Source organism: Ictidomys tridecemlineatus, chromosome 6 (genome assembly GCF_052094955.1).
Source record: "Ictidomys tridecemlineatus isolate mIctTri1 chromosome 6, mIctTri1.hap1, whole genome shotgun sequence".
In the NCBI taxonomy this organism is placed as follows: domain Eukaryota; kingdom Metazoa; phylum Chordata; class Mammalia; order Rodentia; family Sciuridae; genus Ictidomys; species Ictidomys tridecemlineatus.
In genome coordinates, this window is record NC_135482.1 from 100,202,512 (window position 1) to 100,228,341 (window position 25,830).

Below are 25,830 nucleotides of genomic sequence, written 5' to 3' on the forward strand. Positions count from 1 at the left end.
CTTAATTTCCACAAATTCTGAATATTCCAGTTTTCCTTGTGCTACTGATTTCTATCTCCTTTTCTTTATGTTTGGAAGGGTACTTTGTATATGTTTTAGTCAGCTTTTTCACTGCTGTGACTAAAGGACCCAGCCAGAACAATTGTAGAGGAGGAAAGGTTTATTTAAGGGCTCACAGTTTCAGAGGTCTCAATCCATAGGCAGCTGACTCCATTCCTTGGGCTTGAGGTTAGGCAGGACATCATGGCAGAAAATTGTGGCAGAGAGAATTAGCTCACATGATGATCAGGAAACAGAGAGAGACTCCACTGGCCAGATATAAAATATATACTTCATAGCCCAGCTCCAAATGAACCACCTCCTCTAGCCACACTCCACCTGCCTCCAGTTACCACTCAGTTGATCCCATTAAGGATTAATTCGATGATTAGGTTAAGGGTATAACTCAATCATTTCTCCTCCAAACTTTCTTTCATTTCTCACGTGTGAACTTTCAGGGAATAACATTTAGAGGATTATAATATAATTTCAATTTTCTTGATTTTGATGACTTCTTGTATCCTAAAATATCTTCTATCCCCAAAGAAGTTCCATGTGTACTTGAGAAAAATATCTATTTTTCTACTTTGGGGTGGAGTGTCTATATATGTCTCTTAGTTCTTATTAGTCTATACTTTTTTAAAATTAAATTGTTTATTTATTCCAATTTGTTATACATGATGGTAGAATGCAATTCATTTCATATTAGACATATAGAGCCCAATTTTTCTTTTTTTTTAGTTGCTCATGATAGTACAATGATCTTGGCATATCATACATTTGAATAAAATGGGGTATAATATCTCATTTTTCCAAGTGTACAGGTTGCAGAATCCCATTGGTTATATGGCCACGTATATACTTACAGCAATACTAGTGTCTATTTTATTCTGCTGCCCTTCCTATCCCCCCTTCCCCACCCCTCCCCTCCCATCACCTCTCTCTACCCGATATAACATGACACATTCTCTCTTTTTTTCCCTTCCCCCTCACATAATCACATGTATTTTGTATAATGATGAGGGTCTCCTTCCATTTTCTGTGCAATTCCCCTTCTCCCTCCCATTCCTTCCTACCTCTCTTCCCTATTTAGTGGTAATAGTCTTATGCTCTTCCTCCCTACACTCTTTTGAGTCACCCCCGCTTATATCAGAGAAGACATTCGGCATTTGTTTTTTAGGGATTGGCTAACTTCACTTAGCATAATCTACTCTAATGCCATCCATTTCCTTGAAAATACCATGATCTTGTTATTTTTTAGTGCTGAGTAATATTCCATTGTGTATAAATGCCACATTTTTTTATCCATTCATTTATTGAAGAGATCTAGGTTGGTTCCACATTTACTTGCAAATGCCACAGTCTAGCTATGTGAATTGTGCTGCTATAAACATTGATGTAGCTGTGTCCCTGTAGTATGCTTTTTTTAGGTCTTTTGGGTATAGTCCGAGAAGGGGAATATCTGGGTCAAATGGTGGTTTCATTCCCACCTTTCCAAGGAATCTCCATACTGCTTTCCAAATTGGCTGCATCAATTTGCAGTCTCACCAGCAATGTATGAGGGTACCTTTTTTCCCACATCCTCACCAGCACTTGTTATTATTTGACTTCATAATGGCTGCCATTCTTACTGGAGTGAGATGGTATCTTAAAGAAGTTTTAATTTGCATTTCTCTGATTGCTAGAGATGGTGAGCATTTTTTCGTGTATTTGTTGATTGATTGTATACCCTCCTCTGAGAAGTGTCTGTTCAGGTCCTTGGCCCACTTGTTGATTGGTTATTTATTTTTTTGTTGTTTAACTTTTTGAGTTCTCTGTATACTAGAGATTAGAGCTCTATCTGAAGCGTGTGAGGTGTAAAAATTTGTTCTGAGGATGTAGGCTCCTTATTTACCTCACATATTATTTCTCTTGCTGAGAAAAAAACTTTTAGTTTGAATATGTCCAATTTGTTGATTCTTGATTTTAACTCTTGTGCTATAGGTGTCCTATTAAGGAATTTGGGGCCCGACCCCACGTGATGGAGATTAGGGCCAACTTCTTCTATTAGACACAGAGTCTATGGTTTGATTCCTAGCTCCTTAATCCATCTTGAGTTAATTTTTGTGCATGGTGAGAGAAAGGGATTTCAATTTCATTTTGTTGCCTATGGATTTCCAGTTCTCTGAGCACCATTTGTTTAAGATGCTATCCTTTCTCCATTGCATACTTTTAGCACCTTTTGTAATTTTGTGGATTGGTCTCTGTGTCCTCTATTCTGTACCATTGGTCTACCCACCTGTTTTGGTACCAGTACCATGCTGTTTTTGTTACTATTGCTCTGTAGTATAGTTTAAAATCTGGTATCCCTATACCACCTGTTTCACTCTTCCTGATTAGAATTGCTTTAGCTATTCTGGGTCTCTTATTTTTCCAGATGAATTTCATGATTGTTTTTTCTATGATTTGGGGGGATTGGCTTGCTTCACTTAGTATTATATTTTCCAACTCTATCCATTTACTTGCAAATGCCATGATTTCATTCAATTTTATTGCTGAGTAATGTCCAATTGTGTTTATATAACAAAGATTTCCTATCCATTCATCTTCTGAAGGGTATCTGGATTGGTTCAACAATTTAGCTATTATGAATTGTGCTGCTATAAATATTGATATGGCTGAGTCCCTGAAGTATGCTATTTTAAGTCCTTTGGGTATAAACCAAGGAGTGGGATAGCTGAGTCAAATGGTCATTCCATTCCCAGTTTTCCAAGGAATCTCCATACTGCTTTTCATATTGGCTTCACCAATTTGCAGTCCCACCAACAATGTATGAGTGTGCCTTTTTCCCCCACATCCTCACCAACACTTATTGTTTTTTGTATTCTTGATAGCTACCATTCTGACTAGAGCAAAACAAAATCTTAGAGTAGTTTGGATTTGCATTTCTTTAATTACTTGAGATGTTGAACTTTTTTATATGTTTGTTGGCTAATTGTACATCCTCTTCTAAGAAGTGTCTGTTCAGTTCCTTGGCTCATTTCTTGATTGGGTTATTTGGTTTTTGTTTGTTGGTTGGTTGGTTGGTGTTAAGATTTTTGAGGGCTTTATATATCCTAGAGATTAGTGCTCTATCTGATGTGTTTGTGGTAAAGATTTGCTTCCATTCTGTAGGCTTTCTATTCACCTCTCCAATTGTTTCTTTTCAGACTAATATCTCTAATGAACATAGATGCAAAAATTCACAATAAAGTTCTGGCAAATCAAATATAAAAACATGTAAATAAAATAGTACACTGTGGTTCATCTTGGGTTCATCCCAGGGATGCAAGGTTTGTTCAACATATGGAAATCAATAAATGTAATTCATCACATCAATAGACTCAAAGATAAAAATCATATGACCTTCTCAATAGATGCTAAGAAGGAATTTGATAAAATACAGCATCCCTTCATGTTCAAAATGTTAGAAAAGCTAGGGATAACAGGAACATACCTCAGCATTGTAAAGGCTATTTAGGCTATGCCTCAGGCCAACATCATTCTAAATGGATAAAATTGAAAGCTTTCCATCTAAAAACTGGAACAAGACAGGGATACCCTCTTTCACCACTTCTATTTAACATAGTTCTTGAAACTCTAGCCAGAGCAATTAGATGAAAGAAATTAAAAGGATACAGATAGGAAAAGAAATACTCTTATTATCACTATTTGCAAATGACATGATTCTATACCTAGAAGACCCAAAACATTCTACCAGAAATCTCCTAGAACTAATAAATGAATTAAACAAAGTAGTTGAATATAAAAATCAACACCCATAAATTAAAGGCATTTCTGTACATCAGTGACAAATCCACTGAAAGAGAAACTAGGAAAACCACACCAATTTTACAATAACCTCAAAAAATAAAATAACATAAAATACTTGAGAATAAACTTAATAAAAGAGGTGAAAGACTCTACAACAAAAACTACTACATTTTAAAGAAAAAAATTAAAGAAGACCTTAGAAGATAGAAGGACCTACCTTGTTCTTGGATAGGCAGAATTAAAATTGCCAAAATGACCATACTTCCAAAAATACCATACAGATTCAATGCAATCCCAATCAAAATCCCAATGAAATTTCATATAGAAATAGAAAAGGCAATCATGAAATTCCCTCTGGAAAAATAAGAGACCAGAATAGGCAAAGCATCCTTAGCAAGAAGACTGAAGCTGGTGGCATTACTATTACAGACCTTAAACTATACTACAAAATAATAGTAACAAAAACAGCATGGTATTGACACTAGAATAGACATGTAGATCAATGGTACAGAACTAAGGACACAGAGTATAATTCACATAATTATAGTTATCTTATATTAGACAAAGGCACCAAAAATGTACATTGGAGAAAAGATAACCTTTTCAACAAATGATTCTGGGAAAATTGGAAATCTACATGTAACAAAATAATATTAAACCTCTATCTCTCACCATGCACACAACTTAACTCAAAATGGGTCAAGAACCTAGGAATTAAACCAGAGACCTAATGGAAGAAAAAGTAGGCCCAAATCTCCATCATGTATGGTTGGGGTCCCAACTTTCTTAACATTACTCCTGTAGAGCAAGAATTAAAACCAAGAATCGATAAATGGGATGAATTAAAACTAAAATGCTTCTTCTCTATAGTGTTTTTCAACTTTAGAAGTTAGTGGATTAGACCAAGGGAAAAGAAGGGAAAGGATGGGGAATAAGAACAGGAAAGATGGTGTAATGAATCAGACATAACTTTCTTATGTTTATATATGAATTCATGATAGTGAAACTCCACATCACGTACAAACACAAGAATGTGATTGCACTTCAAGTAAGATACACTCCATGTATGTGTAATGTGTCAAAATATTCTCTATTGTCATGTATATCTAAGAAGAACAAATAAAAAATGTTTAAATGACACCATAAAATGACCTTGAAGATAACATGGATAAAGTATATTTGGTCTAGGAAATATAAATACATTTTCATAATATATTTAAAACATAAATTTAAAGTAAATAAGAATTTACAAAGACAGAAGGGATTGCTACAGATAGTAGTATTAAAACATTTTCTGAAAGTCAAAATACTTATTGAAAGATAAGTGGCAGGCAGGAAAACAAGCAGACAAAATGTTATTATAACTAACTCAAGAGTTCTGAAGTCAAAGAAAGATGCCATTACTTTTAAGGAAAGATAAATAAGAGGTATGAACAGATATTTTAATAAAAAAATATTAATGTCTAAAACCAAAACCATACAAAAAACTAAACCCTGTTCATAATTGAAAAAAATATAAAAGAAAGCAATCTACCAATTTAGATTTTTTTCTTTAAAAGGATCAGACACACTTTGTGAGAGTGTGGAAAAAGAGATACTGTTATGTTATTATTGGAAAATAAATTGGTACCACTTTTTTAAGAAATAAAAAAAATATTACCAGGTTCTGCATTTTTAATCTTTTAAAAAATGAAATAGAAAGATAAACATCATAAAAGTTAAGCATTAAAAAAATGGGGTACTGAATTCTACTTTTATTTTATTGTTATTTCTAAACAATCTCCCCAAATTTATTCATATTTTAATAGCTTTGAGGTTTGATAAATACATATTTTATAATATTCTTGTGATGTATTGATACTTTTATTATATAACTGATAGGAAACAGTGTTGCTATTTTGTTCATTTTTTTTATACCTTATACGGTTTTGACCTTTCTTTCCTCTCTGATAGTTCCTTTTGTGTTTCTTTCATTCTTGTAGTCATAAAAAAAAAGTCTTGTAGTCATTCTTGTAGGCTTTTATTTTTTTCTCATCTCCTTTGTGTTTGAATCTTTTCTTTCATTCTTTATTTTTAATTTTTCTTTTGTATTTTCTATTTGTTGGGATTCTCATTTTGTTTCTACTTCATTCTTCTGATTTTATTTAGTAATCTATCTCTGTTTTTTTTTTAATCTCTGCTCTCTTTGAGCATCTTTGTAACAGTTATTTTGAATCTTTCTCAGGAAACTCAAAATATGCCTCTTTTCATGTTGGTTTCTGGAAGACGATCTTATTCCTTTGATTGGGGCATATTTTCCTTGTCTTCTGAGTGTCTTAGAATTTATGTTTTTCTGAATACTGGCACCTGATAAAACAGTTACTGCCTCCTGTCTTTGGGTACTGTATTTGTGCAGAAAACCTTTACCAGTCACACTGACTAGAGGTTGTAGGGTCTACCTTTTTATTATTTCTGCCTCCTGTGGTGTCTGATTGCAAAACTGCAGCTCTAATCTTCATCCACTTCCAGCTCTAGTGTTCCTGTCTCTATTCTGAGTGTGGAAAGACAGAAATGAATCTCTGGGAAGCTCCTAGACAAATAAAACTATTGAATGTATGGTCCATTCTTGCTTCTAGAGAGGAGAGTCAGCGAATTTAGGGATTTGCTCCATGCATTGCTGTGTAGCAGGAAAAGCATGCTAAATGCCATTGATTTTCCTAACACTTTTGCTTGAATTACTTTTTATTGCTTAGGTTCAATAGCCTCTTAAATAGTCTCTAAAGTTCTCACAGTTATTCTTGCCCATATATTGGTAATATCTGGGAGGATGTCCTGAAGTTTACCATCTGCCATCATGGTGATGTTATCAAAACTACATTTTTTTTTTTTTTTGGTACTAGAGAGTGAACCAAGGAGTGCTTAACCATATCCCCAGCCCTTTTTATATTTTATTTAGAGACAGGGTTTCACTGAGTTGCTTAGGGCCTCGCTAAATTGCTGAGGCTGACTTTGAACTCCTGATCCTCCTCTCTTAGCCTACTGAGCCTCTGGAGTTACAGGTGTGTGCCACTGTACCCAGCTAAAACTGCATTATTAAGTAAATCAAAATATTTAATAGTAATCAAAGGATTAGAAAATGAAAATCTGAACATGCTATTATGGTGGATTAGTGTTTATCTATCTAATATACAAATAATGCTAACCACATATGTAATTTTAAATTTTCCTCTACTCAGATTTTTAAAAAGTAAAAAGAAATAGGCCATATTATTTATACTAATATGCTTTTTTTAACTCAGTATATTTATTATTATATAACCATGTAATCAATATAAACTCAAAATGAATAGAAACCTGTGTTCAATACACTAATAGATAATAGTATTTTTATGGAGTTGAAATAGTTTTAAAATATTAAGTCTATAGATTCAGATGTGTGTTTTGTATTCATAGCCCATTTCAGTTTGGACAAGTCACATTCCAAAGAATCAGAGCCACAGGTAACTTTTGATTCAGATATAGAGGAAATATTACAAGGGAAAGAAAAAAAGTTATAATAATAAAAGCTTATGTCTTATGCATATTGAATTACCCAGAATACAAATCTGCTGATAGTTAATATTCTAAAGCAGAATTCTAAATGAACCCTATTAGAATGAGATGAAACATAAATATAAAACATAATCAAAACAGAGAAGCTCTAAAGCAAGAATCACTTTAAGCAAAAACCTATTTTAATACAGTAGTTTGAAAACATCCACTAATGGATTATATATCTATTATATACTGCTCTGTAACAAATTTCCCCTAAATTTAGCTGTTTGAAACAAGCATTAATCACATCAGTTTCTACATGTCAATTATAGGAGCTGGCTCAGATGGATCCTCCAGCCCCCAATAAACCTATAGTGAAGGTGTCAATTTGGGATATTATCTCATCTTAAGGCTTGAAATGAAAAAGAATCACTCCACATTCACGTGGTTACTGGTAGGATTTGGTTACTGTGATTGTTGGGCTGTAGGATTTAGTTCCTTAAGAGTTGTTAGCCAAATACCTCCCTCAGTTCTGCACCATGTGAGCTTTTACATACTCTGTCCACAAAACATAGCAGCTGGGTCACATCATAATGAGAAAATAAAAAAGGAAGAGGGGATAAGTGCATGGGCTCTCTCTTGCCCAGCAAGGTCCACGGAACAGGTAGAGGAGAGTGTGGCTGCTGAGTCGCTAATCAAGACCTCCAGAGACCAAGCAGCAAGCAGGTCTGATTTTATTGTGCAGTTACTATGTATATATACTCAGGCAGTAGCTAAGCAGATTACAGGCAGCCACCAATGCAATTGCTGTCCAACTGTCCCTGCAGTGACCAATGGAGGAGTAGGCCATGGAGCAAACACAGGGACTGAAACCCATGGCCTCATGCCCAGGGCTGTGCCTATGGGGTAAGCGGTTTGCCACTCACACACCTAGAATGGGGAAGTGGTTTGCCACTCACACACCTAGAATGGGGAAGTGGTTTGCCACTCAGATGCCCTAAATATATATCATGTGTGCAGTGCTCCATGCACTTGTCCCCACAGATGAGCAAGATGGAAACCAGACCCTCTTGGTACTGAATGTTGGACGTGACATTACATTATTTTTGCTTATATAATGAGAAGCACAATTAAGAGAAGCAATTCCACAATGATAGCACTTAATAATCTTAGAAAAGATGAATATAATTATGATGGTTGATAACAGTACTTTTAGCATCTAGACTCCATAGATCAAATTGTTTTTAACCACAGAAATAGATGAGTAGTCAACAAAATATTTCTTCCTTTACAAAACCAAGAAAAATAAACCCTTGTTATTGTTTATATCTTGAATGTTCCCCAAGGTCCCATATGCAAAAGTCTTGGCCACTAGCCTGTGTGCCATTGGGAGGTGGTGGAACCTTAGGAGATAGGGCCTAGTGGAAAGAGATCAGGTAATCGAGGACATACCTTTGAAGAAGATATTGGGACTCTGATTCTCCCTTCTTTGATTTCTGCTCTAACTTTGCTCCACCATGTACTCCCCAGGCTTAAAAATAATGAAGCCAGGGAACCAAGGGATGAAATCTATTAAATGATGAGGGAAAAAAAATATTTTCTCCTTTTAAGTTGATTAGGTCAGGCACTTCTTCCACAGTGGCAGACAATTAACTAACACACCTTAGAAGTGGTATAAGGATTTATGATGAGAAAATTCAGTACCTTGATAGCAAGGTATACCTTGATAGTTTGAGACCTAAGTAAGTTAATACAGAGTCAATTTATTAAAGAAAGTCTTGTTACTTTACAAAGAAAGATGGGTCTGACTGATCTGAAGTATATGCGGTAAATATTCTTTCGAGTTTTCTTTTCTTTTTCTTTTTTTTTTCTTTTATTTTTTCATTGGGGGTTGAACTCAAGGGCACTTAACCACTGAGCCTATCATCAGCTCTCTTTTTTTTGTATTATATTTAAAGACAGGGTCTCATTGATTTGCTTAGGTCCTTGCTAGGTTGCTGAGGCTGGCTTTGAACTTGCGATCTTCCTGCCTCAGCTTCCTGAGATGCTGCAATAACAGGTATGGGCCACCATGCCTGCTTTTTTTTTTTACTTGACATATAATAATTATATGCATTTATTTATTTTTATGTAATTTTTAAATTTATGACAGTTATTACACAAATTACAATTATTACACAAATAATTACAATTATTACACAAATACAGCACAATTTTTTCATATCTCTGGCTGTGTATAAAGTATGTTCACACCAATTCATGTCTTCATAGATATACTTTAGATAATTATGTGGTACACTGTTAAAATTCAACACACCTACACAATGTCTAATTAGCATTTCCATTTCCTTATCATTTCTTTGTGTTTGAATTGCTTGAAGTTCTATTTTCTAGTTCTTCATAAACATATAAAAAACATAAAACATAAAACATGTCTTATTATGCTGTATAACACTAAAACTTTTTTTCTACTACCTACCTGTATTTTGATACAATTATCAAATTTCCCTCTGTATTTCCTCCTTCTTACCTTTCCCAATCTCCAGTAGTTACTATTTACACTCTTCTTTAAAATTGACTTTTTAAAGTGAAACATGCAATACTTACTTGTCTTTTTGTGCCTGCCTTATTTCACTTGATTTCTTCTGGTTCCCTTGATTTTGTCACAGAAGACAGAATTTTATTAGTTTTAACAGATGAATAAAGCATCCTTATGTATGAATACCACACTTTTTAAAATCAATTTCATCTGCCAAAGACAATTCAGTTAATTTCATATCCTGGCTATTGTGGAGGATGCCACAATAAACATGAAAGTGAAGCTATTTATTTGATATACTGAGTTCATTTCCTTTGATATATACTCAGAAGTGGGACAACTGGATTATATAGTAGTACTTATCTTAGCTTTTTGAGGAACTCCATGCTGTTATCCATTGTACAATTTTTGGTTGTACAGTTTGTTCTTACCTACAGTGTATCCTCATCAGTATTTTTTAAATAACATTTCTAATGGACACAATACCACTTATTTTATTTGTTTACTTTTTATGTGTTTGAGCTGAGGATTGAACCCAGTGCCTCACACGTGCTAGGCAAGCATGCTACCACTGAGCCACAACTCTAGGCCTCTCATCAGTATTTCTAATCCTCTTTTTTTTTTCTTTGATTACCAGAGATTGAACTCAGGGCATTTAACCACTGAATCACATCCCCACTTCTATTTTATATTTTATTTAGACACAGTGTCTCACTGAGTTGCTTAGTGTCTTGTACTTGCTGAGGCTGACTTTGAAATTCTGATGCTCCTGTCTCAGTCTCCTGAGCTGCTGGGATTACAAGCGTGTGCCACTGTGCCCAGCCTAATCTTGCTTCTTTGATAATACCCATTCTGACTGGGATGAGACAATTTTTTGTGATTTACTTATATATTTCCATTATGACTACCAATATTGAGGATTCTCCTATTTTCAGAAAATAATAGAAAATTTTAATAGACCTATAAAAAATAAAGACATTTAATTCATTTTAAAACTTTATTTAAAGAATATCCTAGATCCACAGATGTCACTGGTGTATTCTGACTACTTAAAAAAAAAACATTAATAGCAATCCTAATAAACACTTTGTTAAAGGTAGAATTCATATTTTATCTTTTATTTTGATTATTTATTTTAATGCTCTTAAAAACATATACTAATTACACATTAATGAATTCAGTGTGATATTTTATGCATTATGTGCATAAAACATGCACTAATCAAATCCAACCACTCTTTTTGTCCTCCCCTACTCTGCACATTGTTTTCCAAACTCAAATAATCAATATTCTACTTTCAGGTTGATCTTTTTTTTAGCTTCCATATATGCACTACTTGTCTTTTGGTGTTTGACTTATTTCATTGAACATGCTATCTTCCAGGTCCATCCATTTTGCTGCAAATGTCAGAATTTCATTCTTCTTTATGGTTTAATAATACTTTGTTGTATATACATAATACACTTTCTGTATCTTAATTATTGTTAATAGTACCAAGTACACATGGGGATGCAGATTTCTTTGGTATGCTGATAAAATTTCCTTTAGATATATATCCATAATTGGAATAACTGGATTTATTTTTAGGCTTTTAAAGAATTTCCATACTGTTTTTCTTAATATCCATACTAATTTTACATTCTCACCGACAGTGTATAAAGATTTCTTTTATTTTTATTTTTATTATATATGACAGTGGAATGCATTATAATTCTTATTACACATATAGAGCACAAATTTTCATATCTCTGCTTGTATACAAAGTATATTTACACCAATTTTTGTCTTCATACCTGTACTTTGGATAATTATGATCATCACATTCCACCATCATTTCTAACCCCATGTCCCCCTCTTTTCCCCTCTAGCCCCTATGAGCTATCTTAGAGTTTGTCTATTCCTCCCATGATCCCTCTCCCTATCCCACTGTGAATCAGTCTCCTTATATCAAAGAAAACATTTGGCATTTATTATTTTAGGATTGATTAACTTCACTTATAGTTATCTTTTCTAAATCTATCCATTTACTTGCAAATGCCATGATTTTTTTCTCTTTTAATGCTGAGTAAAATTCCATTGTGTATATATATACATTTTTTATCCATTCTTCCATCTAGGTTGGCTCCACAGTTTATCTATTGTAAATTATGCTGCTATAAACATTGATGTGACTGTGTCCCTACAGTATGCTGTTTTTAAGTCCTGTGTGTATAGTCCAAGGAGAGGGATAGCTGGGTCAAATAGTGGTTCCTTTGCCAGATTTCCAAAGAATCTCCATATTGCTTTCCATATTGGCTGCACCAATTTGCAGTACCACCAGCAATATATGAGTGTACCTTTTTCCCCACATCCTCTCCAACACTTATTGTTGTTCTTCTTCATAATAGCTTCCATTATGACTGGAGTGAGATGATATATAATTGTTCATTGATTATATATTCTCTTCTGAGAAGTGTCTGCTCAGGTCCTTGACCCATTTGCAGATTGGGTTATTTATTTATTTATTTTTTTGGTGCTTAGCTTTTTTAATTCTTTATATACTCTTGAGATTAGTGCTCTATCTGATGTGTGAGGGGTAAAAAATGTGGGCTCTCTGTTCACCTCACAGATTGTTTCTTTTGCTGAGAAGAAACTTTTTGTTTGATTCCATCCCATTTATTGATTCTTGGTTTTAATTCTTGCACCAAAGGAGTCTTATTAAGGAAGTTGGGGTCTAGTCCCACATGATGAATATTAGGGCCTACTTTTTTTGTATTAGATATATAGTCTCTGGTCTAATTCTTAGGAACTTGATCCATTTGAGTTAAGTTTTGTGCATGGTGAGAGATAGGGGTTTAATTTCATTTCTTGTGCATGAGTTCTAAATTTCTTTGTTCAGCTTTTGTTTAAACAATCTATCCACGTGTGAAACAGGTGTGTTAATGTCACCTAGAATTATTGTGTTGTGGTCTATTTGACTCTTGCACTTCAGATGAGTTTGTATGAAGAAAGCAGATGCCCCATTGTTTGGGGAATAAATATTTATAATTGTTAAGTCTTGTTGTTGAGCAGTATGTAGTGTCCTTCCTTATCATTTTTGATTGATTTTAATTTAAAGTCTACTTTATTTGATATGAGGATGGAAACCCCTGCTTGCTTCTGCAGTCCATGTGAGTGGTACGATTTTTCCCAGCCCCTCACCTTCAATCTTTAAATGTGTTTTCCTATGAGATTATGAGATAAGTCTCTTGGAGGCAGCATATTTGGGGCTTTTTTTCCCATACTGCTAGCCTACCTATGTCTTTTGATTGGTGAGTTTATGTCATTAACATTCAGGGTTATTATTGAGACATGATTTGTATACCCAGCCTTTTACTTATTTTTGTATTTAATGAGACTTGGTTTCTCCTTTGATTAGATTTTTCTTTAATACCTGTCTCTCTGCTGATTTCCATCATTGTTTTTCATTTCCTCTTCTTGGAATATTTTGCTGAGGATGTTCTCTATTGCAGGCTTTCTGTTGTAAATTTTTTTAACTTTTGTTTATCATGGAAGATTTTTATTTCATCATCAAATATAAAGCTTAGTTTTGCGGGATATAAGATTCTTGGTTGGCATCCATTTTCTTTCAGAGCTTGGTATATGTTGTTCCATGATCTCCTGGCTTTGAGGGTCTGGGTTGAAAAATCTGCTGAGATGCGAATTGGTCTCCCCCTACATGTGATCTGATTCCTCTCTAGTGGCTTTTAAGATTCTATCCTTATTCTATATGCTAGGCATTTTCATTATAATGTGCCTTGGTATTGTTCTGTTTTAATTTTGTACACTTTTTGTCTTATAAGCCTCTTGTATTTGATTTTCCAATTCATTCTTTATGCTTGTGAAATTTTCTGATATTATCTCATTGAAGAGATTGTGCATTCCTTTGGTTTAAAACTCTGTGCCATCCTCTATCCCAATAACTCTTAGATTTGGTCTTTTGATGCTTTCCCATAATTCTTGCATATTCTATTCATGGTTTCTTCACTGTGTGATCAACTTTATTTTCCAGATTGTATACTTTGTCTTCATTATCTGAGATTCTTTCTTCCAGGTGATCTAGTCTGTTGGTCATGCTTTCTATTAACTTTTTTATTTGGCTTATTATATCCTTAATTTCAAGGATTTATGACTTTTTTTCAGAGTCTCTATTTTTCTTTTGAAGTAATCTTTTGCTACCTTTCCTCATTGTTGGAGTGATCAATTTTTGCCTTGATTTGCTCATTTAGGTTATTCTTTGATTCACAGATCATTTTAATTATTAACCTTCTGAATTCCATTTCTGACATTTCATCAACTTCACTGTCCATGGGTTCTATTATTATAGTATCCTGGTTTGTTTGGGGCACTTTTCTCCTTTTTTTTCTTTTTCATATTGTCAATGTGTCTTCCTTACTTGCTTTGTGGATCTGAGATATTAGTTTCTTCCCTATATTCTTGTAGTACCCATGCAGATTGTCTGTACCTCACCTTGATATTGGGTTTCCAAACCCTGCTGGTGTCTCTCAGTGTATGCTACTCCATCTAAAGTTGGTGGCGGCAATAGCAGAGGTAACTCAAGAGAAGAGCTAAGGTGCCTGAAGATGGAAGCAATGTCTTACAGAGAAGGGGCTGCAAGACTGGATCTCACATTTCCTTTCAGATGCCTGCTCTGAGATGCAGTTGCTTATAGGCACTGTCTGTTGTCAAAAAGTTCAGGGCTACTGTGTGGGGAAGGCTATGGTGATAATTGCAGTGTCTCAAAATGAAAGTGGGTTAGGCTTAAGTTCCCAGGTGGGGGTGGGCGAACTTGGTTCTATCCTGGACCTGGGTCTTTTGCAAATCAGTATGAACAGATCTGGGCCAGGCCTCACTCCTGAGGTAGTCTGCTGGACCAATGCCAATGGGGCATTCCTGTCCCAGAGGCTAGGCTCTGAGGGGGATCTGCCCTCTCCCCCCCCCCCCGCCTTCCGCCCCCCTCCCCCCCTGAAGTGGTGAACCAGGGCCTACTGTCATAGTTTTGATTTACATTTCCCTAATGGCTAAAAACACTGGATTTTTCTTGCATATTTTTTGGCCATTTATATTTCCTTTTTGAGAACTGTGTCTGAATCATTGCCCAGTTGTAATTGACAAACTTTTTTTGTTGTTAAATGTTTTTGAGTTCCTTATATATTCTGGATATTAACCCTGTGACAGATAAATAGTTTGCAAATATTGTCTCTTATTCTGTAAGATATCTCTTCCCTCTATTGATTATTTTCTTTGCTATGCAAAAGCTTCTTAGTTTGACATAATCTCATTTGTTAATTTTGCTTTTGTTTTCTGTATTTTGGGGATCCAGTTAGATTTTTTAATTAATTCTAATTCTATATTATTATTGACATAATTCTATTTACATCTGCATTTTGTTTTCTGTATATATTACATGTCTTTTTTTTTCTTTGCTTATCCTTAATTCTTTATTAATATATAGCTTCAAGTACATGGTTATAATCTTTAAATTTTCAAAAGTTTTTGAGTATTTTTTTTATTATTTTTCTATGACTTTCAATATATATCTTATCAAGATCTAATTCTGATTTATACTAAATTCCAGTGAAATTTGGACACTACTCTAGTACTATTTAAGTATTTTTACCACTTGGAATTTATTGCACACATACATATGTATGTTATATTACACACACACACACACACACATATATATATATAAAATGTGATTATATTTAATTATATATTATAGCTATGAATTTGATACAGTAAATACAGTGTGATATTAATTATAACAATAAATTTGTTATATTAATCTAATAATGAATTTCTATCTCCACACATTGTCATATTAATAACAAATTCATTGTTATAATTAATGCCATGCACAATTGTTTACTATCTCAAATTCATTGTAATAAATAATACCATGCAGTATTATTGAAAGTACCTTTATAACAAATTTTGAAGTTGTAGAGTGTCTGTCCCCCAACTTTGTTCTCATTCATTGCTCTTCTTGGTCTTTTTGTTTTTACATATAAATTTTATAAGTATTTTGTTGGTATATACAAGTAACTTACTGAGAAGATGTTTGGGTTTTCTTTGAATTTACAAAATTTGTAGTACCCGACATTTTTATGATGGTGAGTCTTCCTATTTATGAACATGGGATACATTTTCATTTAATTAGATAGATTTGTTCTCCATCCTTTGATTTATGCTCCATCCTTTTCATTCTTTTTCACTTTCCTTTACAGTTTTGAAAATTTCTCTTGATATAATTTTGAGCTCAATTATTCTTTCCTTAGCCATGCCTAATCTATTAATGGTCCCATCAAAAGAATTTCTTATTTCTATTATCATTTGTAAAAAACTTTTAACAGTTCATTTTAATTCTTTCTTAGAGTTGCCAGCTCTTCTTGTATTACATATTTGTTCTTGACTATTGTCTACTTTGTATTAGAGACTTCACATGATGCTCAGAGTTATTTTAAATTTTCAAATAATTCTAAAACTAATTAGGACTAGTTTAATTCTTGAGTCTTTTACCCTACAGTATGACTTATATATTTTTGTTAAAGTCTGGATAGGATGTATTAAGTTACAAAAATTGAAGGAAATAAGTAAATAAGCTTGTAGTATCAAGTCCTACACTTATTTGTCTAGGTGTTGCCAAGTATTTGTTTTGCTGCAGTATGGTGTTATATGTAAGACTTTCCCCCAATGTCATTATTGATTCTTCTGTTGCTTTTAGGTTTTCTTACAGATTATCACATCAAATTAGGGTGCAAATATTGCTGCTCTTTCAGCTGAAATTTCCAAATTTTTTTTATTGGTTGTTCACAACATTACAAAGCTCTTGACATATCATATTTCATACATTAGATTGAAGTGGGTTATGAACTCCCAATTTTACCCCAAATGCAGATTGCAGAATCACGTCGGTTACACATCCACAATTTTACATAATGCCCAATTAGTAATTGTTGTATTCTGCTACGTTTCCTATTTAGAGGAATTTTATTAATGTGATAGCACATGTTCAAAGTATGGAAAACTTTTTCATAGACCTACTATTAGGTCTTAGTTTTTAAATGTCACATCAAAAGTTAGAGATGGCTGGAGTTTGTTACTTACATTTTCCCAGGTCAGATAGGTTTTTGTAAAGCCCTAATATATTAGGATCAGGTAATGCATTTTCTGTTGCAGAGAGTATGTCTTGTTAAGATCAGAGTTCTGTGCAGATTTTGAAAGTTGTTATTCTCATCCCCAGTCCCATTGGGTACATGAAAGGAACTTTCTTTGATTTTTGGAGAGAGAATATAACAGGGCTTCTTAAGTTAAAACTTAAGACTGGTCCCCTCACACTTTTGTTTCATTTTAAATTTTGTTTTATTAGTGCATTATAATTATACATAATATTTAGATTCATTGTCACATATTTATAAACATATATTACTTATTTTTTTCCATTTCATTCCCCAGTCCTCCCATTTCCCTCCTCTCCCTTCCCTTTATTAATTTAAAATTAATTTTTTTACCCTCTTAATTTCTATTCTCCTACTAACTTAGGTCTAATTATTACCATTTATGTTTGCATCATGGAAATAATTTCCTGACAAGCCCCTATTTACCTTGCTCCTAACCAATATCAGCTTCACAAAGCCTCCTGTAATCTTTATTTTCTTAAAAATTATTTTTTTATTTGTCCTCATTAGCTACACATGATAGCAGAATGTTTTTTGATTTATTCTACACAAAGGGAGCACAACTTTTCATTTCTCTGGTTGTACATGATGTAGAATCACACCATATGTGCAGTCAGTCACACATGTACCTAGGGTAATGATGTTCATCTCATTCCACCATCTTTCCTACCCCCAAACTTCTCTCCTTCACTCCCTCCCTTCTGCCCAATCAAAATTCCTCCATTCTTCTCCTTCTACTCCATTATGAATCAGCATCTATCTACTTATCAGAGAGAATATTAGACCTTTGGGTTTGGGGGATTGGCTTACTTTGTTTAGCATGATATTCTCCAACTCCATCCATTTACCTGCAAATGCCATAATTTTATTATCTTTTAATTCTGAGTAATATTCCATTGTGTATGTATACCACAGTTTCTTTATCCATTCATCTATTGAAGGGCATCTAGGTTGTTTCTACAGTTTAGCAATTGTGAATTGTGCTGCTATATACATTGAAGAGGCTGCATTAGAGTAATATGTTGTTTTTAATCTTTTAGGTATAGACCAAGGAGTAGGATACCTGAAACAAATGGTGATTGCATTCCTCTTCAACAAATGGTGCCGGAATAACTGGAAATCCATATGCAGCAAAATAAAAACTAAACTCAAAGTGGACCAAAGACCTAGGAATTAAACCAGAGACCCTATGCTTAACAGAATAAAAAGTAGATCCAAATCTTCATCATGTCGGATTAGGCTCCAACTTTCTTAACAAGACTTCTAAAGTGTAAGAAATAAAATCAAGAATCAATAAATGGGATGAATTCAAACTAAAAACCTTCTTCTCAACAAAGAAACAATCAATGAGGTAAAGAGAGAGCCTACATTTTGGGAGCAAATTTTGCCACATGAGTGGCAGATGGAGCACTAATCCCCAGGATGTATAAAGTACTCAAGAAACTTGACACCAAAACAACAAACAACTCAATCAATAAATGGCCTAAGGAGCTTAACAGACACTCCTTAGAAGAAGATATAGAATCAATCAACAAATATATGAAACATCTCTAGTAATTAGAGAAACACAAATCAAAACTACTCTAAGATTCATCTCATTCCAGTCAGAATGGCAATTATCAAGAGTACAAACAACAATAAGTGTTGGTGACTATGTGGGGGGAAAAGTGTACTTGTACATTGCTGGTGGGACTGCAAATTAGTGCAACTAATCTGGAAAGCAGTATGGAGATTCCCCTCAGACTTTTTAAGTATCAAGGAGTCTACCCTGAGCTTCCAGTATTTCACCAATTACAGTTTCTTATATTTCTATCAATATAATAGGGTATAACTCTCCAGCTGCTAGCTTTTGCACCTGGACTTCTGTTTGTTAAAAATTGTGATTCTCTATATTTGTCTGTCATTCTCTAGGGTTTATGTCACCAGTATGCATTTTGACCTAATTTTTCTGATGACTATAAGAAGAATTGTTGATTTTGAGCTTTTCTATTCTGAAAAGAGGAGAGCTGACTTCTAAACTTTTTACATATTAGACCAGTAGTTAAACACAAAGTATTTTTTATAAACCACATATAAAATTTCAGTGTGTGCATGGGCTCTCTCTCATCCAGCGAGGAGGTCCTTGGAACAGGGTAGAGGAGAGTGTGGCTGTGGAGTGCCACAGTCTGGCTGGGCATAAGTCACTGAGCCGCCACAGAGCACTTGTATGTTCAAACAGGAAACTTTATTGCCTGAACTCCAACAGCACTCCATGCACATTCCCCTGGGAACTCTCCCTAACGCCACCCACGCTGCCCCTCTCTGGCACACCACACCAACTGGAACTCCCTCCACTGGAACTTCACCAACCAACACGAACTCCCCAGGAAATCCCCAAAGTAGCAGGTGACCCGAGGCAGACAGCAGGGGTCTATATACAATTGAATCAATCCAGCATCATCTTTTTTTAAAAAAATTATTTATTTATTTTTTATTGGTTGTTCACAACATTACAAAGCTCTTGACATATCATATTTCACACATTAGATTCAAGTGGGTTATGAACTCCCAATTTTTACCCCAAATGCAGATTGCAGAATCACACCAGTTACACATCCACATTTTTACATAATGCCCTATTAGTAACTGTTGTATTCTGCTACCTTTCCTATCCCCTACTATCCCCCCTCCCCTCCCTTCCCATCTTCTCTCTCTACCCCACCTACTGTAATTCATTTCTCTCTTTGTTTATTTTCCCATTCTCCTCACAACCTCTTATATGTAATTTTGTATAGCAATGAGGGTCTCCCTTCATTTCCATGCAATTTCCCTTTTCTCTCCCTTTCCCTCCCATCTCATGTCTCTGTTTAAAGTTACTCTTTTTTATTCCTGCTCTTCCTCCCTACTCTGTTCATAGTTGCTCTCATTATATCAAAGAAGACATTTGGTATTTGCAGTCCCACCAGCAATGCACAAGTGTACCCTTTTCTCCACATCCTCGCCAGCACTTGTTGTTGTTTGACTTCATAGTGGCTGCCAATCTTACTGGAGGGAGATGGTATCTTAGGGTGATTTTGATTTACATTTCTATGACTGCTAGAGATGGTGAGCATTTTTCCATGTACTTGTTGATTGATTGTATATCCTCCTCTGAGAAATGTCTGTTCAGGTCCTTTAAAACATTTGTTTTTAATCTGCCATTATAAGATACTGAGGGTATAGTGATAAAAATATGGAAGCAATGAAATTTTAGTCTGATGGATATTATGTTTTGTTTTTCAGTTACAATAAGATTTAACTTTCATGCACACGCACACACAAACAAACAAACAAAAATCTAAAAGTAGAAAAGTCCAGAATTTTGTAGAAACTCTAATGTGTTGGGACACTTTACTTGAGTTTTCCATTTTCTTGACCTTGTCCTCATGGTTGTAAGAAGATTAACACTTTTCATTTCATCTTTGTCAAAGAAAGACATAAGAGAAGGAACAGGGAAACTTAGGGGAAGGAAAGATAACTTCTTTAATTAACACTTTTCATTTACATGGAAACATAGAATCAAGCATCTTAATTGTAGTAAATATTTAAGTGAACATAATGATTTATCATTTTTAGCACAGTAATGTGTATTGTCTCAATTATATTTTTAAAAATTATATATCTATTTGTCATCAATTTTTTCCTGTTTCTACTCATTTCAATTGAAAAAACATGATTAAAAATATTCAGATGAAGGCACAAACAAATTTATATGTTCAAAGGTAGTGGGATTGTCAAGAAAAAAACTGACACTAAGGCATACAATGATGAAATATCTCAAATTTTTGAGTGGTATATGAAAATTCAAATTTGATTTATGAGTAAGAAAATATGATGACTTTATATGAAGTATAACTATGGTTTTATGAAACCTAAAAATTGAAAAATGAGCCCTAGTTACTTATATTTGACTTACTACTTTGGTCAGCAAAAATAGTAAGTCAAACATAAATAACTAGGAAAGGCCATAATGGTACACAATAAAACCAGTTAAACATAGGGATACAAAAACCACAAATATAACAAAAAACATAGATGGAGAAATAGAAAACCTAAACAAAAAGTAGTCATTCATTATAAGAGTGAGTATAATAAAAATATAATTCTACAATATTTAGAGACTGAAACTACAATACAATCAGAAAATTGTAAAGCAGATAAGTTCCTTAAAATTTCAGCATGTATACTTTTCATTATTCATGTTGTAGAAGTTAGGTTTGAACCTTTCCCCCAGGAAATCAGCATTATTATTTTTTATGGTTTGATTATAGACTCCTGTTTCAAGCACAATATATGAAATGTATATAAACCAAACCTGGAGAAATGTTACTGGTGTCTATAGCATTCATATGCTTTTTATCTATCCCAGGTATTTGCATGACCAACAACCACAGCTACATTTTAATACCTATCTGGTATATGTTACACTGTATAGTAAGAATTTTATAATTATTATCTCATTTAACCTTAACATAATTTTTGAAAAGCAGGAATAACACAAAAGGATATACATCTAGAACAAGCCAATTTAATGCTACTTCTCTCATTGAGATAGGTTAGGTAGAGACAAAGAACAGCTTACCTTCTCTGGTAAATCAAAGTTTTGTAGTCCTAAGAGAGTGAAGTAAGAGGAAAAAAAGGGTACATTCAAGATGCATAATAATATAATAGGTATATTACTTATTTGAGAACATAAAAAAATGGTGAGTGGTATAAAAAAAGGACAGAATGCATCAGTGAGAAACATAAGAGAGAAACATTTGGAAAGCCTGGGAAAAGAATAAGGGAATCCTGGAGAAAAGAAAGTTATGAATCAGCAATGGACATTCAATACTGATTTGTGAATTTCACTGATATTAAGAAAGAAATATAAATATGTTCTTACTCACTTATTTACTCAATCATTCACACAGAGTTACTTAGATCAGGCTAGACTGCATGGGTACAATCTCCTGAAGCCTTGCCTGATAGAAAGATCATAGAATTAAGGTGCCACCAAATCATGGTGTTCAAATACAATTATGAGAAACATTCCCATATTTTAAATAAGAGCATATAATTGAAGGAGTAACTATTAGGAAATAATTTGAAATCTTGTTGGGCTTTTTCCCTCATATTTTATATATATATATATTGCTTTCATATGTGCCAGACCTTGACCTTGAAACCTGCAGTTTTTAATCAGGCACAACTCTATAGTTTCTATCCTTTTCATGTCTCCCATGTTTGTGTAAGGACTGGCAACAGTTAAGTAAGGTCAAACAAATATTTTTCCACAGCATCATCTTAAGAGAAAAACCTGACTCAGAAAAATGAATATTCATTTACCTCAAATCATAGCCTTCTGAATCATATGAGCCTTCCTGAAAACACTAAAATCCTCATTTTCATTGCTGTAAATCAGAGTTTCACACTTTTACTTCCTTGCACTGTTTAGGAAGAGGTTAGAGCCCTCGAATTGACTCCATTTCCTCATTCCTTAAAAACTTACTTCCTCTTCATGCTTACTTTCTCCTTTCCGTGCTAACCCTAGAGACAGTAGCCAGGGAAGGAGGACTGGGAAAGGAAGAAAAACATGGCCAGAAGTAAAATCTTCAACCACAAATTCTCCTAAATAAGAACTCAGCATTTCCTTTTATGGCCAGTTTTGCTGAATACAAATGCACTTGCCTCAGTCCTGCTGACACACATTTTCTTCTACCCTTGCCTTCAACCCTGCTCTGCATTCCCATATATTTCTTAGTCACTTATGACTCTTTTTTTCTGAAACAATGTTGGACATATATGTTTTCTAAAATGTGACAGATCTAAAATGTTTTATCACTCTCGCCCATGGCAGAAAGATTGATTGAAAGAACTTTAAGATCATAAACATTGTCTTGCAACAATCCATGGCTCTATATCCTTTGTTACCTCTTGCAGAAAATAAATCTGGGGCCAGTGTTTTTTTTTCTTTGGATTATAGGTTACCAAATTTTTTATTGTTATGACATTTATATGTTATGTTATATTTTGCAGAATGTTTTCTCTTGTATTTAACGTTTTTTTCACATTTTATGCATGATTCTATTTCCATTATTTATTTCCCAAAATAAAATTATTTTTAAAACTCTACTTATTTAATTATTTTTCCCACTTATGGAACACTTTGAAAATTAAGATTCATTCCCATCCTCTAGAAAAGATATGTTCAAATTACAATTTATTTTCTACCCCTGAAAATAAATTATTATCTTAGTCCAATACAGATTCAATTACTTGTTTTTTTATACTCTTTATTGTGATTTATACATAGGAAAGAGCTCTAATTCTTAGGTTGTTTTGTTAATCTTTGCCCCAATAAGCCTTTTTCCCTTGTTTTCAGTACTTTGACAGAGAGTCTCAGATTTACCATTATTTTATATATTAATTTTTCTGTATGGTCACCTATCTTCTTTACTTCTTATAAAATATATATATTTTAATTATGCTATTGTATTTTCAATGTTCTTTGAATTTTTCTAATTTCACAAAGCCCCTAATCCAGCTCTTAATATCATATCATCTTACTTTCCTCCCACATTTGTCCATGTCTTATTAAAGGCCACAATATATAGAAAAAAAACATTTAAATATTTTTAATCCCTTTCTTCCTCAGGAGTTACTTGTCCTTCATGTTGACAATCCTTATTATACACATTCATTCATTCCAGTTACAACACTGACTTTTGGTTTTGTTCACTCAATAGATAAGAAGGGTGTGTGTGTGTGTGTGTGTGTGTGTGTGTTGTTCATGTTCATTTCCTTATATCTGCAACAAGAGAGTAGTTTGATGAACATTGTTTTCCATTTAATCCCATTTTCTAAAGGATGGCCCTTTTCGGTAACGCAGCTGGATTTAAGTAGAATATCATCCTATGCTTATTACCTAGTTTTTGACACATTCAAATTATGAAATACTTCATATTATCCTCTACAAAAGATATGGTCACATTCCAATTGATTTTCTGCCTTTACAGTTATTTATGCTGTAATGGTGCTGCATGACTCTAAGAAGTCAAAGATGAATTAGAGATCCCATAGATTTTTTTTAAAATGATAGGAATGAGGAACATCTGCTGAGGTAAGCTGCAGAGAGCACTCAGAACCTGTGTAAGAGAGAGAGACTGTGGAATTCTCAACTGGCAGAGCTACTCAAACCCTTTGGTGATCACAACTCACTACCAAGTGCTCCAGATATTCAACATGTTTGCCCAGCTGAGTTTTGATCTTGTTATGGTTCCATCCCTTCTTTCTATGCCCCTGCTCCTCCTTTTGGGATCATAAATATTTAATCTGTGCAATTGGGTATTAGATATACATGACTTGCTTTGATCTTTACAGGGGCTCACAGCCCCGTTAAGGTTTGATTCTCAGATGAGACTTTTGATTTACATTTTGGAGCAGTGCTCTAACTATTAAGATTATGGGAAATCTTGCAGATGGACTGAATGCATTTTGCATTGTGAGATGGGCATAAACTTTGGGAGGTCAGGGGTAAAATATTTTGTGGACCTTTAATATTCCCCCCAAATCTCATGTTTTGAATGTATACTTCTCAATACATCAATGTTCAAGATTCGAAGTTTTACACAATATTAGATTATGTAATATTGTGTAACTATAACCTCATTAGTAGATTTATCCATAATTTGAATACACTACTGGGCAGTAATTATAGGGAGGTGAAACAAGACTTAAGGAAATATGTCACTTGAGACATACCCTTGGACTATATATTATCCCCTTGCTCCTCACTTTCTGCTTACTGGCTGCCCTAAGCTGAGCATCTTTCCTTTGCTACACCCTTCATCTGTGATACTCTGCCTTACCTCAAATCCAGAGCATTGGAGTTAGTTGGTCATAGACTAAACCTCTGAAACTGTGAGCCCAAGGTAAACATTTCCTTTTCTAATTTGTTCTTGTCAGGTATTTGGTCAAAATAACCAATAAACAAACAAACAAATATCTCAGATAACTTAAGTAACTTAACAGATGCCTCAAAGCATGAGGCAATATAAAACAATTACATAAACAATCATAAAAAGAGAATAGAAACATCACTCCCACCTAGCTCATACTAGAACACATAATTTGATAGTGCCCAGACATAAAATTTTAGTTAATTTTATTGTCCTCATAAGGGTAAATAACATAATTTGAGCTGAAGGATAAGTCTGAGACTAGATCTTCACAAAACTTCTATCTCTGATGAACCTAGATGCAAAAATCCTCAATAAAATTCTGGCAAATCAGATACAAAGGCACATCAAAAAATTGTGCACCATGATCAAGTAGGATTCATCCTTGGGATGCAAGGATTGTTCAATACACGGAAATCAATAAATGTTATTCACCACATCAATAGACTTAAAGATAAGAACCATATGATCATCTTGGTAGACGCAGAAAAAGCATTCGACAAAGTACAGCATCCCTTTATGTTCAAAACATTAGAAAAACTAGGGATAACAGGAACTTACCTCGACATTGTAAAAGCTATCTATGCGGATCCTCAGACTAGCATCATTCTGAATGGAGAAAAATTAAAGGCATTCCCTCTAAAATCTGGAACAAGACAGGGATGCCCTCTCTCACCACTTCTATTCAATATAGTTCTCGAAACACTGGCCAGAGCAATTAGACAGATGAAAGAAATTAAAGGCATAAAAATAGGAAAAGAAGAACTTAAATTATCACTATTTGTGGAGG